Below are 13,938 nucleotides of genomic sequence, written 5' to 3' on the forward strand. Positions count from 1 at the left end.
TTGGTAATTGGGTTAACTTTGAAAAGTCCTTTTGTTAGGGTTTGCTGTATAGTACCCAGTATCTTATATAGCTGTGCCACTGGTTGCTTCTGATCTACTTGGTCTAGGCTTTTGAGAGAGTCCGCATATCAAATGCACAGCCTATATATTAAAAAGACTCAGTTTGTGTTTTTAAAACTTTGAGACATACAATTAGTTTTCCCCCTCTCATATTAATTAACTAGTGATTTATATGACTACACTTTACTAGGAGTGTACATAAACACCATTCCCACCACCAAAAGACTGTGTCCCATCCCACCCACCCCCCCCCCACCGGCCCAGGAAGCCGCATGTCCACCCTCCCCCTCACCACAGGGTTTTTACTTTGGTGCTCTGCTTTCAATTTAGTCAGATCCTGATTTTAGTTTCCCTTTCAGATCTTCTTTCTCAACTTCTGTTGATGAGTGGGATCATTCCATACTTATCTTTATCTTTCTGACTTAGTTCACTTAACATAATTCCTTCTAGCTCTGTCCAAGATGGGTCAGAGAAGGTGGGTTCATTGTTCTTGATAGCTGCATAGTATTCCATTGTGAATATATACCACAGCTTTCTCAGCCACTCATCTGTTGTTGGGCACCTGGGTTGCTTCCAGGTTTTAGCTATTATGAATTGTGCTGCTATGAACATAGGAGTACACACCTCTTTTTGGTTGGGTGTTATGGAGTCCTTGGGGTATAACCCCAGGAGAGGAATTACTGGTTCATATGGTAGGTCCATGTCTAGCCTTGTGAGAGTTCTCCAGACTGCTCTCCATAGAGACTGGACCAATTTACATTCCCACCAGCAATGCAAAATGGTTCCTCTGTCCCCACAACCTCTCCAGCATTTGTTGCTGCTGTCCTTTTTGATGTATGCCATTCTTATAGGAGTGAGGTGGTATCTTAGTGTTGTCTTAATTTGCATTTCTCTGACAATCAGTGACCTGGAGCAGTTTTTCATATGTTTTTTAGCCTTTTGGATCTCCTCTGAGGTGAATGTTTTGTTCATATCTTCTGCCCATTTTTGGATGGGGTCATTTGCTTTTTTGGTGCTAAGTTTGCTGAGCTCTTTATATATTTTGGTGATTAGTTTCTTGTCTGATGTCTGGCATGTGAAGATCTTCTTCCACTCTGTGAGGGGTCTATTGGTTTGTTTAATAGTTTCCTTGGATGTGCAGAAGCTTTTCAATTTGATGTAGTCCCATGGGTTTGTTTCTGCTTTAGTCTTTCTTGCAATTTGGGTTTATTTCATCAAAGATGTCCTTGAGGTGTAGGTGGGAAACTGTTTTACCAATGTTTTCCTCTAAGTATTTGATTTTTCTGGTCTAACATTCCAGGTCTTTGATCTATTTGGAGTTGATTTTTGTTTCTGGAGAGATAAAGTGGTTTAATTTCATTCTTCTGCATGTTTCAACCCAGTTTTCCCAGTACCATTTATTGAAGAGAGCCTCCTTATTCCATTTAATGCTTTGGGCCCCCTTATCAAAGATTAGACGTCCATAGGTGTGGGGATTTATTTATTATGCTATCTACCCAGCCCTCTTATTTGCTTTTTTCTTTTTAAAAAAAATTTTTAAAAATATTTATTTATTCATTTTCCCTTTTTGTTGCCCTTGTTGTTTTATTGTTGTGGTTGTTATTGTTGTCTTCGTTGTTGGATAGGACAGAAAGAAATGGAGAGAGGAGGGGGAAACAGAGGGGGAGAGAAAGACAGACACCTGCAGACCTGCTTCACCGCCTGTGAAGCGACTCCCCTGCAGTTGGGGAGCCAGGGGCTTGAACCGGAATCCTTATGCCGGTCCTTGTGCTTTGTGCCACCTGTGCTTAACCGCTGCGCTACCGCCCGACCCCCTCTTATTTGCTTTTTAAATAAAATGGTTGGAATCAACTTTTTTTTCTCTCTCTCTTTCTTTCTCTCTCTCTCTCCCTCCCTCTCTTCCTTCCTTCCCTCCTTCTCTCTTTCTTCCTTCCTTCCTTTCAGTCTTTCTTTCTTTCCTTCCTTCCTTCCTTCCTTCCTCCCTCCCTCCCTCCCTCTCTGCCTGCCTGCCTGAGGCTGTAAGGTAAGAATGCTGTGGTGAAGGAGTGTGGACCTTAATCTCTGTTTGCTTAATACAAACATTAATCTCTTTATGAATTATGGAAGCCACTTCTGGGAGGAGAAGGGCTCTAACCTGAACGAATCACTGGAGTGCAGCCATCCACAACTCTCAGGGGGAAGCACTTAAACTAAAGAGCTGTCCTCCCTGGGCCATCAATCCAAATCCAAAAGTGTCTGTTCATTAGCTTGCAAGTGGCCATCTGCTGCCTTAATCATGTGTTTCCTTTCCCCTCTGGCTGGTTATCATCATCTGGTCTTGCCCCTTCACTAGTTAGCTCAAGTTTGATCTTTAGGTGAACCACAGGCTCATACTATTCTTTTTTTTTTTTTAAAAAAAGATTTTAATGTGAAACATAGGAGAAGAGAGAAAGAACCAGGCATCACCCTGGTACATGTGCTGCCGGGGATTGAACTCAGGACCTCATGCTTGAGAATCCACTGCACCACCTCCTGGACCACAGGCTCATACTATTCTAATGGAATAGGAGTTTTTGGCTCTTCCATGTGTTAAATCATTTGAGGGAAAGATGCTATTCTAACTTTTACAAGGACTGGTTATTTAGTCTCTGGGTTGATAGTTGGATTTTGCTGAGTACTCCCAAATTGTTTTATTTAATAAATCCATTTCCAACTTGGTAGCAAAGATGGTACTGCTCATATATATTTTCAAATAGGCAGTAATAATAATAAAAGAAACTGAAAAATAAGAAAACACAAAGCAGAACTTGGACTAGGTTTGTTGTATTGCACCAAAGTAAGACTCTGGGGTCATCGGGAGGGTTCAGGTCCTGGAACATGATGGCAGAGGAGGACCTAGTGGGGGTTGAATTGTTATGTGGAAAACAGAAATGTTACACATGTACAAACTACTGTATTTTACTGTTGACTATAAACCATTATTCCCCCAATAAAGAAAACTAAAATAAAATAAATGGGCAGTATCCTTTGTTGCTCCTCTTCATTTATGTGGATCCATTTTTATGGTATAGATAACTAATGTTAACAGTTTCATATGCATGATTTTGTTTTGTCTACATGTATATGTGTGTGTGTGTATTAAAGTTTTATCTGTAGCAAATAAAGCAATAGAGGAAGATTTTTGTAACCTGGTGGGATGGAATGTGAGAGTGAGGGAATAAGGAAAGTTTTGTGTATAATATGGAAAACTAGAAGCTTAGAGTCAGATTTGAATCACACTAAAACTTAATGCAGAAGGTAACTAGTTTGGGCAATAGTGTATAGTATATTTACTAATACTGCTACAGAGCCAGTTAATTCTTTTCCTATTATGTAGGTCTAGTTTGGTTACTACATTTAATTTATATTATTCCATTTGTATAGACTGATAGTGTCAAATAAAATATAAAATATCCTAGATTGACTAGAAAAATACACTAAACATGGGAATTGTGTGGAATTGTACCTCCCTTAATCTATGGTATTGTCAACATTTTAAAATTTTTTTATTATCTTTATTTAGTGGATAGAGACAGCCAGAAATTGAGAGGGAAGGGAATGATAGAGAGGGAGAGAGACAGAGAGACACTTACAGCATTGCTTTACCACTCGCAAAGCATTCCCCCTGCAAGAGGGTGCTGGGGACTTGAACCCGAGTCCTTGTGCATTATAATATATGCACCCAACCATGTGTGCCACCACCCAGCCCCTAAATATTTCCATTTTATAAAAAAAATACAAAAAATACACTAAATAGATGTTTAGAAAAATTCTAGACTTTGACTTCTCTTTGAAAAAAGCTGTTTTTTTTCTTTGTTTGTTTTGTTTTTAAGTTATGAGAGAGAAAACCAGAACACTATTTTGGCACATGCAATACCAGGGATTGAACTTGGGGCCTCATGCTTGAGAGTCCAATGCCTTATCCTTTGCACCATTTGCTAGACTTTTTTTTTTTTTTTAATACCTATCCCACAAAGGGAAATATGAAGAAAATTCCATCCAGCACTTTCCTGGGAGAGCTCCTTAGCATGAACTGGAGAAGAGGTGGATCATCTTCCTTCCCACTCTCTCCCGACTCTCTTTGCATGTGATTCCTTTTTATTTTATTTAACTTTGTGTATTCTTACTTGAGTCCTCATTCTTCTCTGACAAGGCTCAGAGAAAATTGTGCTTCTAATAGTTTTATTTATTTATTTATTTTATGCCTCCAGAGTTATTGCTGGGGCTCAGTGCCTGCACCATGAATCCACTGCTCCTGGAGACCGTTTTTTTTCCCTTTTGTTACCCTTGTTGTAGCCTTGTGGTGGTCATTATTGTTGTTGTTGATGTCGTTCGTTGTTGGATAGGACAGAGGGAAATAGAGAGAGGAGGGGAAGACAGACAGGGGGAGAGAAAGGCAAACCTGCTTCACCGCTTGTGAAGCGACTCACCTACAGGTGGGGAGCTGGGGGCTGGAACCAGGATCGTTGCCTGGGTCCTTGCGCTTTGCGCCACGTGCACTTAACCGGCTGGGCTACCGCCCGACCCCCTGCTTCTAAGTTTTAAGGAACTACAATTTAAGAGTTCTTCTAAGTCACGAAAGAAAGGATTATGCAATATGTTGTTCTGTAAAGTTACTTAAAATCAAGGAGATGAATTTTATATGACTGTTAACATATCAAATTCTTAAAGTCAGCTATTGGTTATATTGATTTATTCCCCCCTCTGTTTAAACCTTCTTTGAAGTGTTGTGAAAGTCTAGGCCTTGGGATGGCAATATTGTTATTCTTCAGCTAGACATGAAAATCCTGTTGATCTGTTCCACAGCATCAGTGTGATAGTTTGGAAATATAGAATTGTTTAGTGGAGGGAAGATGGAGTATACCTTCATAATAAGAAAATCATGAACTACCAAAATCTAGATCTTAGAGACTGCCTATGCATCCGTTTTCCATCATCTTCCATTTTAAATTACAGAACCACTAAGGAATGTTTTGGGGAAAAACCACCCACCCACCCAACCAAACAAACGAACACCAATGGCGTCCCAGCTACCATAAATCTATCATCACTGAGAAGGTGAGGAATAGCTCACCTGGGAGATACCACACTTTCCCATGCATAAGGACCTGGGCAGGAGCCCCTGCCCACCACAGGGAGTCCACACTGCCATGTTTTCTAGAAAAATAGAACACGTTTACTGTCTTGGAAAATTCAATAGGAAATATTTAGGTTGCAAAACTGAATGAGTGCTATGCCATTAATTACAAAACATCGCCAAAAAAAGGATATACATCTAGGTATTTATCTTCCGATATACTTAAGTGTCTGCATAACGATGTGAGTACCGGAATGCTTATTACATCATTGTTTGTTGTAATAGAAAATTGCAAGCAAGTGATGTGATAGTCTGTGGGGTTAGGCAAATTATGCTACATCCATATGTTGAAATAACATAGTGATTTGTAAAGATAAGATGGCTATAAATACTAGTGTAAAACATTCTCCTTGACATATTTTATGCAAAAGAAAACTTAATTTTTTTTCTTTTGCCTCTAGGGTTATCGCTGGGGCTTAGTGCCTGCACTATGAATCCATTGCTCCTGGTGGCCACTTTTTCCATTTTATTGGATAGGACAGACAGAGAGAAATTATATACATATATAATATGTTCCTGCTGGGATGCAATACATTTTTTTCTTTTTCTTCATTGTCTTTATTTATTGGATAGAAACAGCCAGAAATTGAGAGGAATGGGGGTTAGAGAAGGAGAGAAACAGAGACACCTGCAGCCTTGCTTTACCACTCTTGAAGCTTTCCCTCCTGCAGGTGCGGACTGGGGGCTTGAACCTGGGTCATTGTGCCCTGCAACATGTGTGCTGAAATAGGTGTGCCACCATCTGACCCCACAATATATATATTTCTTTATTGGGGAATTAATGTTTTACATTCGACATTAAATACAATAGTTTGTACGTGTATAACAGTTCTCAGTTTTCCAGATAACAATACAACCCCCACTAGGTCCTCTGTCATCCTTCTTGGACCTGTATTCCCCCCCCCCCATCTCAGAGTCTTTTACTTTGGTGCAATACATCAATTCCAGTTCAGGTTCTACTTGTGTTTGCTCTTCTGATCTCATTTTTCAACTTCTGCCTGAGAGTGAGATCATCCCATATTCACCCTTCTGTTTCTGACTTATTTCACTTAACATGAATTTTTCAAGGTCCATCCAAGATCGGCTGAAAACGGTGAAGTCACCATTTTTAATAGCTGTGTAGTATTCCATTATGTATATATACCACAACTTGCTCAGCCACTCATCTGTTGTTGGACACCTGGGTTGCTTCCAGGTTTTGGCTATTACAAATTGTGCTGCCAAGAACATATGTGTACACAGATCTTTTTGGATGGGTGTGTTGGGTTCCTTAGAATATATTCCCAGGAGAGGAATTGCAGGATCATAGGGTAAGTCCATTTCTAGCCTTCTGAGAGTTCTCCAGACTGTTCTCCACAGAGGTTGGACCAATTGACATTCCCACCAGCAGTGTAGGAGGGTTCCTTTGACCCCACACCCTCTCCAGCATTTGCTGCTGTTACCTTTTCTGATGTATGACATTCTTACAGGAGTGGAGTGGTATCTCATTGTTGTCTTTATTTGCATTCCTCTGACAATCAAAGACTTGGAGCATTTTTTCATGTGTTTCTTGGCCTTTTGGATGTCTTCTGTGGTGAATATTCTGTCCATGTCCTCCCCCCATTTTTGGATGGTTCATTTGTTGTCTTGTTGAGTTTGGCAAGCTCTTTATATATGTTGGTTATTAAATTCTTGTCTGATGTATGGCATGTAAAGATCTTCTCCCATTCTGTGCGGGGTCTCTCGGTTTGGGTAGTGGTTTTTTTTTTTTTTGCTGTGCAGAAGCTTTTTAATTTAATGTATCCCCGTCAATATCCCAAGCACATTTTTAGGAGAATAGAACAAATGCTACAAATGTTTATCTGGAACCAGAAAAGACCTAGAATTGCCATAACAATCTTGAGAAGAAAGAACAGAACTGGAGGCATCACAGTCCCATATCTCAAATTGTATTATAGGGCCATTGTCATCAAAACTGCTTGGTACTGGAACATGAATAGACACACTGACCAGTGGAATAGTATTGAGAGCCTAGAAGTAAGCCCCCACACCTATGGACATCTTATCTTTGACAAAGGTGCCCAGACTATTAAATGGGGAAAACAGAGTCTCTTCAACAAATGGTGTTGGAAAAAATGTTTTGAAACATGCAGAAGAATGAAACTGAACCACTATATTTCACCAAATACAAAATTAAATTCCTTCTGCAACCCACAATGACCCTGGGTCCATGCTCCCAGAGGGCTAGAGAAGAATGGGAAAGCTATCAGGGGAGGGGGTGGGATATGGAGATTGGGTGGTGGGAATTGTGTGGAGTTGTACCCCTCCTACCCTATGGTTTGGTTAATTAGTCCTTTCTTAAATAAAAAATAAAAAAAATAAAATTCCAAGTGGATCAAGGACTTGGATGTTAGACTAGAAACTATCAGATACTTAGAGGAAAATATTGGCATAACTCTTTTCCGCATAAATTTTAAAGACATCTTCAATGAAACAAATCCAATTACAAAGAAGACTAAGGCAAGCATAAACCTATGAGACTACACAATAAATATTTTTAAGATGGATTCTTTTATTTATTGGAGAGAGAGAGAGAGAATCCACAAGAGTACACACACTTGTGAAAGGGAGAACCTGAACAGCACTCTGGCATATGCGATACTGGAAATCCAGTTTGAGGCCTCATTCATACATACAAGCCTGATGCTCCACCCCCTGCACTTCCTGGGCCACAATAACAGAATGCATGAAAAACAAGCCCCGAGAGGATATAAATGAAGATGGCTGCTGTTTTGGTTTGGGTGTTTCCTCCCTCATCATTCACCACAGCTGTTGGTAGGGCTCTGTACCTACATGATTCCACTGTCTCAGGCAGATTTTTCTCTCTCTCTCTCTGTGTGTGTTTGAGTGGGAGAGACAGAGAGGCAGAGAGATAGATGGAGGGAGAGGGATAAAGAGAGATACCACATCAGGACTCCACCACTTGTGCAACTTCCTGTATGAAAATGATCCCTTGTGATGGGTGTGGACTTGAAACTAGGTCCGTGTGCATAGGAAAGTGTGAGGTCCACCAGGCGAGCTATCCCCTGGTTCCAGATTCTCTTCTCTTTCAGTGGTAGTGTAAAAACAAAAATTCCTTGTGACAAACATTTCTGACCCTGATGGAATCAGAGTTCAGAGCTCTCTGTCATTTTCCCCTAACATTTCCTCAGGCTGGGAGAATGGACCAAAGATCTTTTGGGGGCACAGAAGAAAGAGATATGGCTTCTCTGCTGGACATGGGTGTTGGCTGGTTGCATCATATCCTCATCTGGGGCAAATAGCTTACAGAAGCCAGACTTTCCACCTTCTGCATCCCACAATGATCCTGGGTCCATACTCCCAGAGGGTTAAAGAATGGGAAAGCTATCGAGGGAGAGGATGGGATACAGAGTTCTGGTGGTGGGAATTGTGTGGAGTTGTACCCCTCTTATCCTATGGTTTTGTCAGTGTTTCCTTTTTATAAATAAATAAAATTTTTTAAAAAAGAAATCTGGCATCATTTTGGAAAGTCTGGATGTGATCAATTAAATGTACTAGGTTTAAGCAACCAAGATGTCCAACAACAGACTAGTGGTTAAGAAAGTTATGGTATAGGGGCTGGGTGGTGGTGCTCCTGGTTGAGTGCACATGTTACAATGCTCGAGGACCTGGGTTCGAGCCCCCAGTCTCCACCCGCAAGGGGAAAGCCTCACAAGTGGTGAAGTAGTGTTGCAGGTGTCTCTCTGACTCTCCCCTGCTCTGTCTCACCCTACCATATCGATTTCTGGCTGTCTCTATCAAGTAAATAAAGTTATTTTATTTTATTTTATTTATTGATTCATGAGAAATGATAGGAGAGAGAGAAAGAACCAGATATCACTCTGGTACATGTGCTGCCGGGGACTGAACTCAGGACCTCATGCTTGAGAGTCCAATGCCTTATCCACTGTGCCATCTCCCAGACCACAAAGTTATTATTATTATTTTTTAAAGAAAGGTATGGTATATATATACATAATGGAATACTACTCAGCTATTAAAATTGATGAACTTATCTACTTTGCTTCATCTTGGAAAGAACTTGAAGGAATCATGGTAAGTGAAATAAGCCCCTGCCCCAATAAAGTAGTGTAAATACTGGATAATCTCACTTATAAGTGAAATGTAAGAGATAGGGACAGAAAGGGGAAACACAAAGGGAAGCTTGGACTGGGTGTGGTGTATTGTACCAAAGCAAAGGGCTCTGGGGAAGGGGAGCGTGGGGGCAGAGAGGCCTCTGGGGTCCTGGCACAAGATGGTGTGAAAGGATCTAAGTTGGGGTGGGAGTGTTTTGCAGACACCGATCGTGGGGTGATGAGAAACTGTACCCATGTGTTAACAATGGGACTGTAAATCACTAACCCCCCAATAAAATGATAAAAGCAGTATATTTAATCATTCACTGTGTTCTGTGAGACGTGGAAACTTATGCATCTTTATCTTTCATTGGCCTGACAGGTGATATTTCAAGAGCAAAGCTGGTACCTATTTATTGTAATTGTTACTATTATTATAGTTGTGCGTGAACCCCAAGCACTCACACATGCAAGATATGAGCTCTACCACTGAGCCCCCCTCCCTGGCCCTGGTACCTATTTCTCATTAGCAGAAAACCCAAGGCAGAGCTTGAAGGATTGTTCATGTTACATTACTAGTCAGTGCAAAGTATCACCCTATTCCATAAAGAATTCTCCTCCTCCTCTTCCTTCTTTTTGTTAAATGCTACTAGTTATCACTGGGATTCAGTGCCTGCATGATGAATCTACTCCTCTCAAAGGCCATTTTTCCTCTTCCTCTTCCTCTTCCTTTCCTCTTCTCTCTCGCTCTCTTTCTCTTTGCCTCCAGGGTTATCTCTAGGGCTCTGTGCCTGCTCTATGAATCCACTGCTCCTGGTGGCCAGTTTTTTCCATGTTTTCTTGGATAGAGCAGAAAGAAACTGAGAGAAGAGGAGGGATGGGGGGGTGAGAGGGCAGGGATAGATAGCATAGTGGTTATGCAAAGAGACTCTCATGCCTGAGGCTCCAAAGTCCCAGGCTCAATCCCCCATACCACCATAAACCAGTGCTGAGCAGTGCTCTGCTTAAACAAAAAAAAAAGGGAGTGAGAAAGATAGACACCCGTGGACCCCTCTGCTGCGAGCACTGCAGGTGAGGAGTGGAGTCTCAAACCCAGGTCCTTGTGCTTAGTACTATGTGCACTTAACCAGGTGTGCCACTGCCCAGCCCCCTCTTTTTTTTTTCTTTGATAGGTTAGAGAGAATTTGAGAGGAGAAGAGGGAGATAAAGAAGAGAGACAGAGAGGCACCTGTAGGACTTGCTTTACCACTTGTGAAGCTTCCCCCTGCAGGTGGGGAGCTGTGGACTTGAACCCAGGTTCTTGCCATGGTAATGTGAACTCTTCACCAGATGCACCACTGCCCAGACCCCACTTCATGAGTTCTTATATTTTTTATTTTTCAAATTCTTAGTAATGATTACACAAATAAGTTATTATTTTTTGCATAGATGAAAAGGAAATGATCTTTGATTAAATTTTATTCCAGGCACAGAAAAATTGTTTATGATTATAACTTTCTTAATTGGCATATAAATTAACTTCTGTGGCTTATCTCCTAAAATATATGACTTATTAAAATTGGAGAACTTTTTTGATTTATACATTCAGTTTTCATGTACACTTTGTGGTATTTGTTTCATTCAAATTAGTAAGTAATCAAATTGCCAAGTTATACTTGCGGCCAGTGTTCTAATTAGTTTGAGGTAGTAACTCATTCATATGAAGCAACAGAGCAAGACAGACGTGTGATATAACTGAGACTAACTTATTGCAAGTAAAAGTTTTACTATATATATGTTTTTTTGCTTTCAATTTTTTAAAAAATTGAAACCTCTATTTATTCAAGAGATGAGCACACTTCATGCTTTTCCCTTCCTTTCTTTTCTTCCTTTCTTTCTTTCTTTCTTTCTTTCTTTCTTTCTTTCTTTCTTTCTTTCTTTCTTCCTTCCTTTTTTTTTTTTTGCCTCTAGGGTTATTACTGGGTCTCGGTGCCAGCACCACGAATACACTGCTTCTGTGCTTTCTGGAGGCTATTTTCCCTACTTTGTTGTCCTTGTTGTGGTTATTGGTTATTATTATTGATGTAATAGCTGTTGTTGTTGTTGGATAGGACAGAGAGAAATCGAGAGAGGAGGGGAATACAGAGAGGAGGAGAGAAAGATACCTGTAGACCTGCTTCACAGCTTGCAAAGCAACTGCCCTGCAGGTGGGGAGCTATAGGCTCAAACCGGGATCCTTACACTGGTCCTTGCGCTCTGTGCCATGTGCAATTAACCCGCTGCACTACCGCCCAGCCCCTCCCCATGCTTTTTCTTTAAAGTTTGCCTTTTTTTTTTCTCCTAGGAAGTTATCAGATTCATAATTGGGAGACTAAGATTTTCATTGTAAGATTTGGCAGGCAGCTGAGGATGGCAAAAACAACATGCACTTGAAGTTAAACCAAGGTTGGAATCTGATGTAAAAATTACTAGCTGCCTTAGATAAATTGTTAGGGATATACATCGGCAGCCTAAGCTTTCCCTCTCTCTCTCTCTCTTCTTCCTTCCTTCCTTTCTTTTTACAAAGTTGGAGAGGGGAAGAGGAGAGAGGAGAAAGTAGATTCACAGGAATTTTTCTGCTCAGATTTCAACTCATTTATTTTTAAATATTTTAAATCTTTTTATTATTTTATTTTATTTACTTATTTGTTATTGGATAGAGAGAGAAAATGAGAGGAGAGGAGGAGATAGAGAGGGAGAGAGACAGAGAGATATCTGCAGCCCTTCTCCACCACTCATTAAGCTTTTCCCCTGTAGGTAGGGGTCAGGGGTTTGAACCTGGGTCCTTGTGTACTGTAATGTGAGCGCTTAACAAGGTATGCCACTGCCTGGCCCCCTCATTTTTTAAATAAGTGGCCTGATATTGTGAGATAAGAGACTTTGCTTTTATTATTTTTATTTATTATTGGATAGAGACAGAAAGAAATTGAGAGGGGAGGGGAAGAGAGTGAGAAAGAGAGAGACAGACACTTATAACCCTGCTCCACTGCTTGTGAAGCTTTCCCCCTACAGGTGGGGGCCAGGGGCTTGAACTTGCGTCCTTGCTCACTGTAATGTGTGTGCTTTACTAGGTGTGCCATGGCCTGACCCCTGACAGCCTAAGCTTTATGGTACAGAATTGCTTCAAACAAAATTGAAGATGAGATATTGTACCTATGTGTCAACATCTGTACTGCAATCCATTAATCCTTCAATGACCTAAAAAGAAAAAAAAAGTGTATGATTTCTTTTTTCTTGTCTGTTAGGGAGCTGAGAGACAACAACAGAACGCATAAAGGTGCTCAGGGACTGGGCAGTGACACACCTTCTCTTTGAGTGTGTCCCTGGCTGTGTGTAAGGAGCTAAATCCAAGCCTCTGGTCTCCACCTGCAGGTGTCTCTCTACCTCTTTCCTTTGTTATACCCTGCTTTCCTCTTAATTTCTGCCTTTATTTTTAAAAAATCTGTCAGTCAGTACATGGAAGCAGTTATTGTCAATTTGGTCTTTAATTCAATAAACATTCATTGAATACCTACTACATTCTCAGTATCTTAAACCTTTCAGATTGCTTTTTAATGAAAGTATATGTTACAGAATATTATTCCATAGTAAAAGGATAAGTGATATATGCAGACATTTCCTACTTGTCTATGATGATTAATATTACTCAGTGTTCCCCTGAGCCCAGATGATCCTTTCAAGTGAGTAAAGATAAGTCGTAGGATTTCATATTTAAACTTTTTATTATTTTCAAATCCTCAGTTCTTAGAAACCTGTAACCGAATTGACTGGCTTTCTTTCTGGGAAACGTGAAAAATCTATAGCTTAATCCTATATATTAATTTAACAGTTAAAGCTCTATGTGCACACATGCTGTCTATTGTCAGAATATACTTTCTTTTTTTAATTTATTTTTTATTTTTTTCCTCCAGGGTTATTGCTGGGCTCGGTGCCTGCACCATGAATCCACCACTCCTGGAAGCCATCCCCCCCCCTTTTTGTTGCCCTTGTTGTTGTAGCCTCGTCGTGGTTATTATTATTATTGCCATCGTTGACGTTATTCGTTGTTGGATAGGACAGAGAGAAATGGAGAGATGAGGGGAAGACAGAGAGGGGGAGAGAAAGACAGACACCTGCAGACCTGCTTCACCGCCTGTGAAGCGACTCCCCTGCAGGTGGGGAGCCGGGGGCTCGAACTGTCATCTTTTTAATTTTAATTTTATTTAATTTTTATTATTATTATTATTTTTCTCCAGGGTTATTGCTGGGCTCGGTGCCTGCACCATGAATCCACCGCTCCTGGAGGCCATTTTTCCCCCCTTTGTTGCCCTTGTTGTTGTAGCCTCGTTGTGGTTATTATTATTGCCATTGTTGATGTTGTTTGTTGTTGGATAGGACAGAGAGAAATGGAGAGAGGAGGGGAAGACAGAGAGGGGGAGAGAAAGATAGACAACTGCAGACCTGCTTCACCGCCTGTGAAGCGACCCCCCTGAAGGTGGGGAGACAGGGGCTCGAACCAGGATCCTTACACCAGTCCTTGCACTTTGCGCCACATGCGCTTAACCCACTGTGCCACCGCCCAACCCCCTAGAATATACTTTCTAACAACCT

The 13,938-nt window shown here is 40.9% G+C and overlaps 1 protein-coding gene across 1 annotated transcript in view; it reads left to right on the forward strand.

Annotated features, from left to right (window-relative positions):
* Window positions 1-3,064, forward strand: part of LOC132532408 (zinc finger and SCAN domain-containing protein 30-like) — a 61,670-nt gene extending 58,606 nt beyond the window's left edge. Inside the window, exon 5 of the mRNA XM_060173732.1 lies at window positions 2,460-3,064. The gene's annotated coding sequence lies outside the window, so the exon portion shown is untranslated. The remainder of the gene's footprint in view (window positions 1-2,459) is intronic.
* Window positions 3,065-13,938: the final 10,874 nt, after the last annotated feature.

The sequence above is a fragment of the Erinaceus europaeus genome, chromosome 15 (genome assembly GCF_950295315.1).
Source record: "Erinaceus europaeus chromosome 15, mEriEur2.1, whole genome shotgun sequence".
Classification (NCBI taxonomy): Eukaryota; Metazoa; Chordata; class Mammalia; order Eulipotyphla; family Erinaceidae; genus Erinaceus; species Erinaceus europaeus.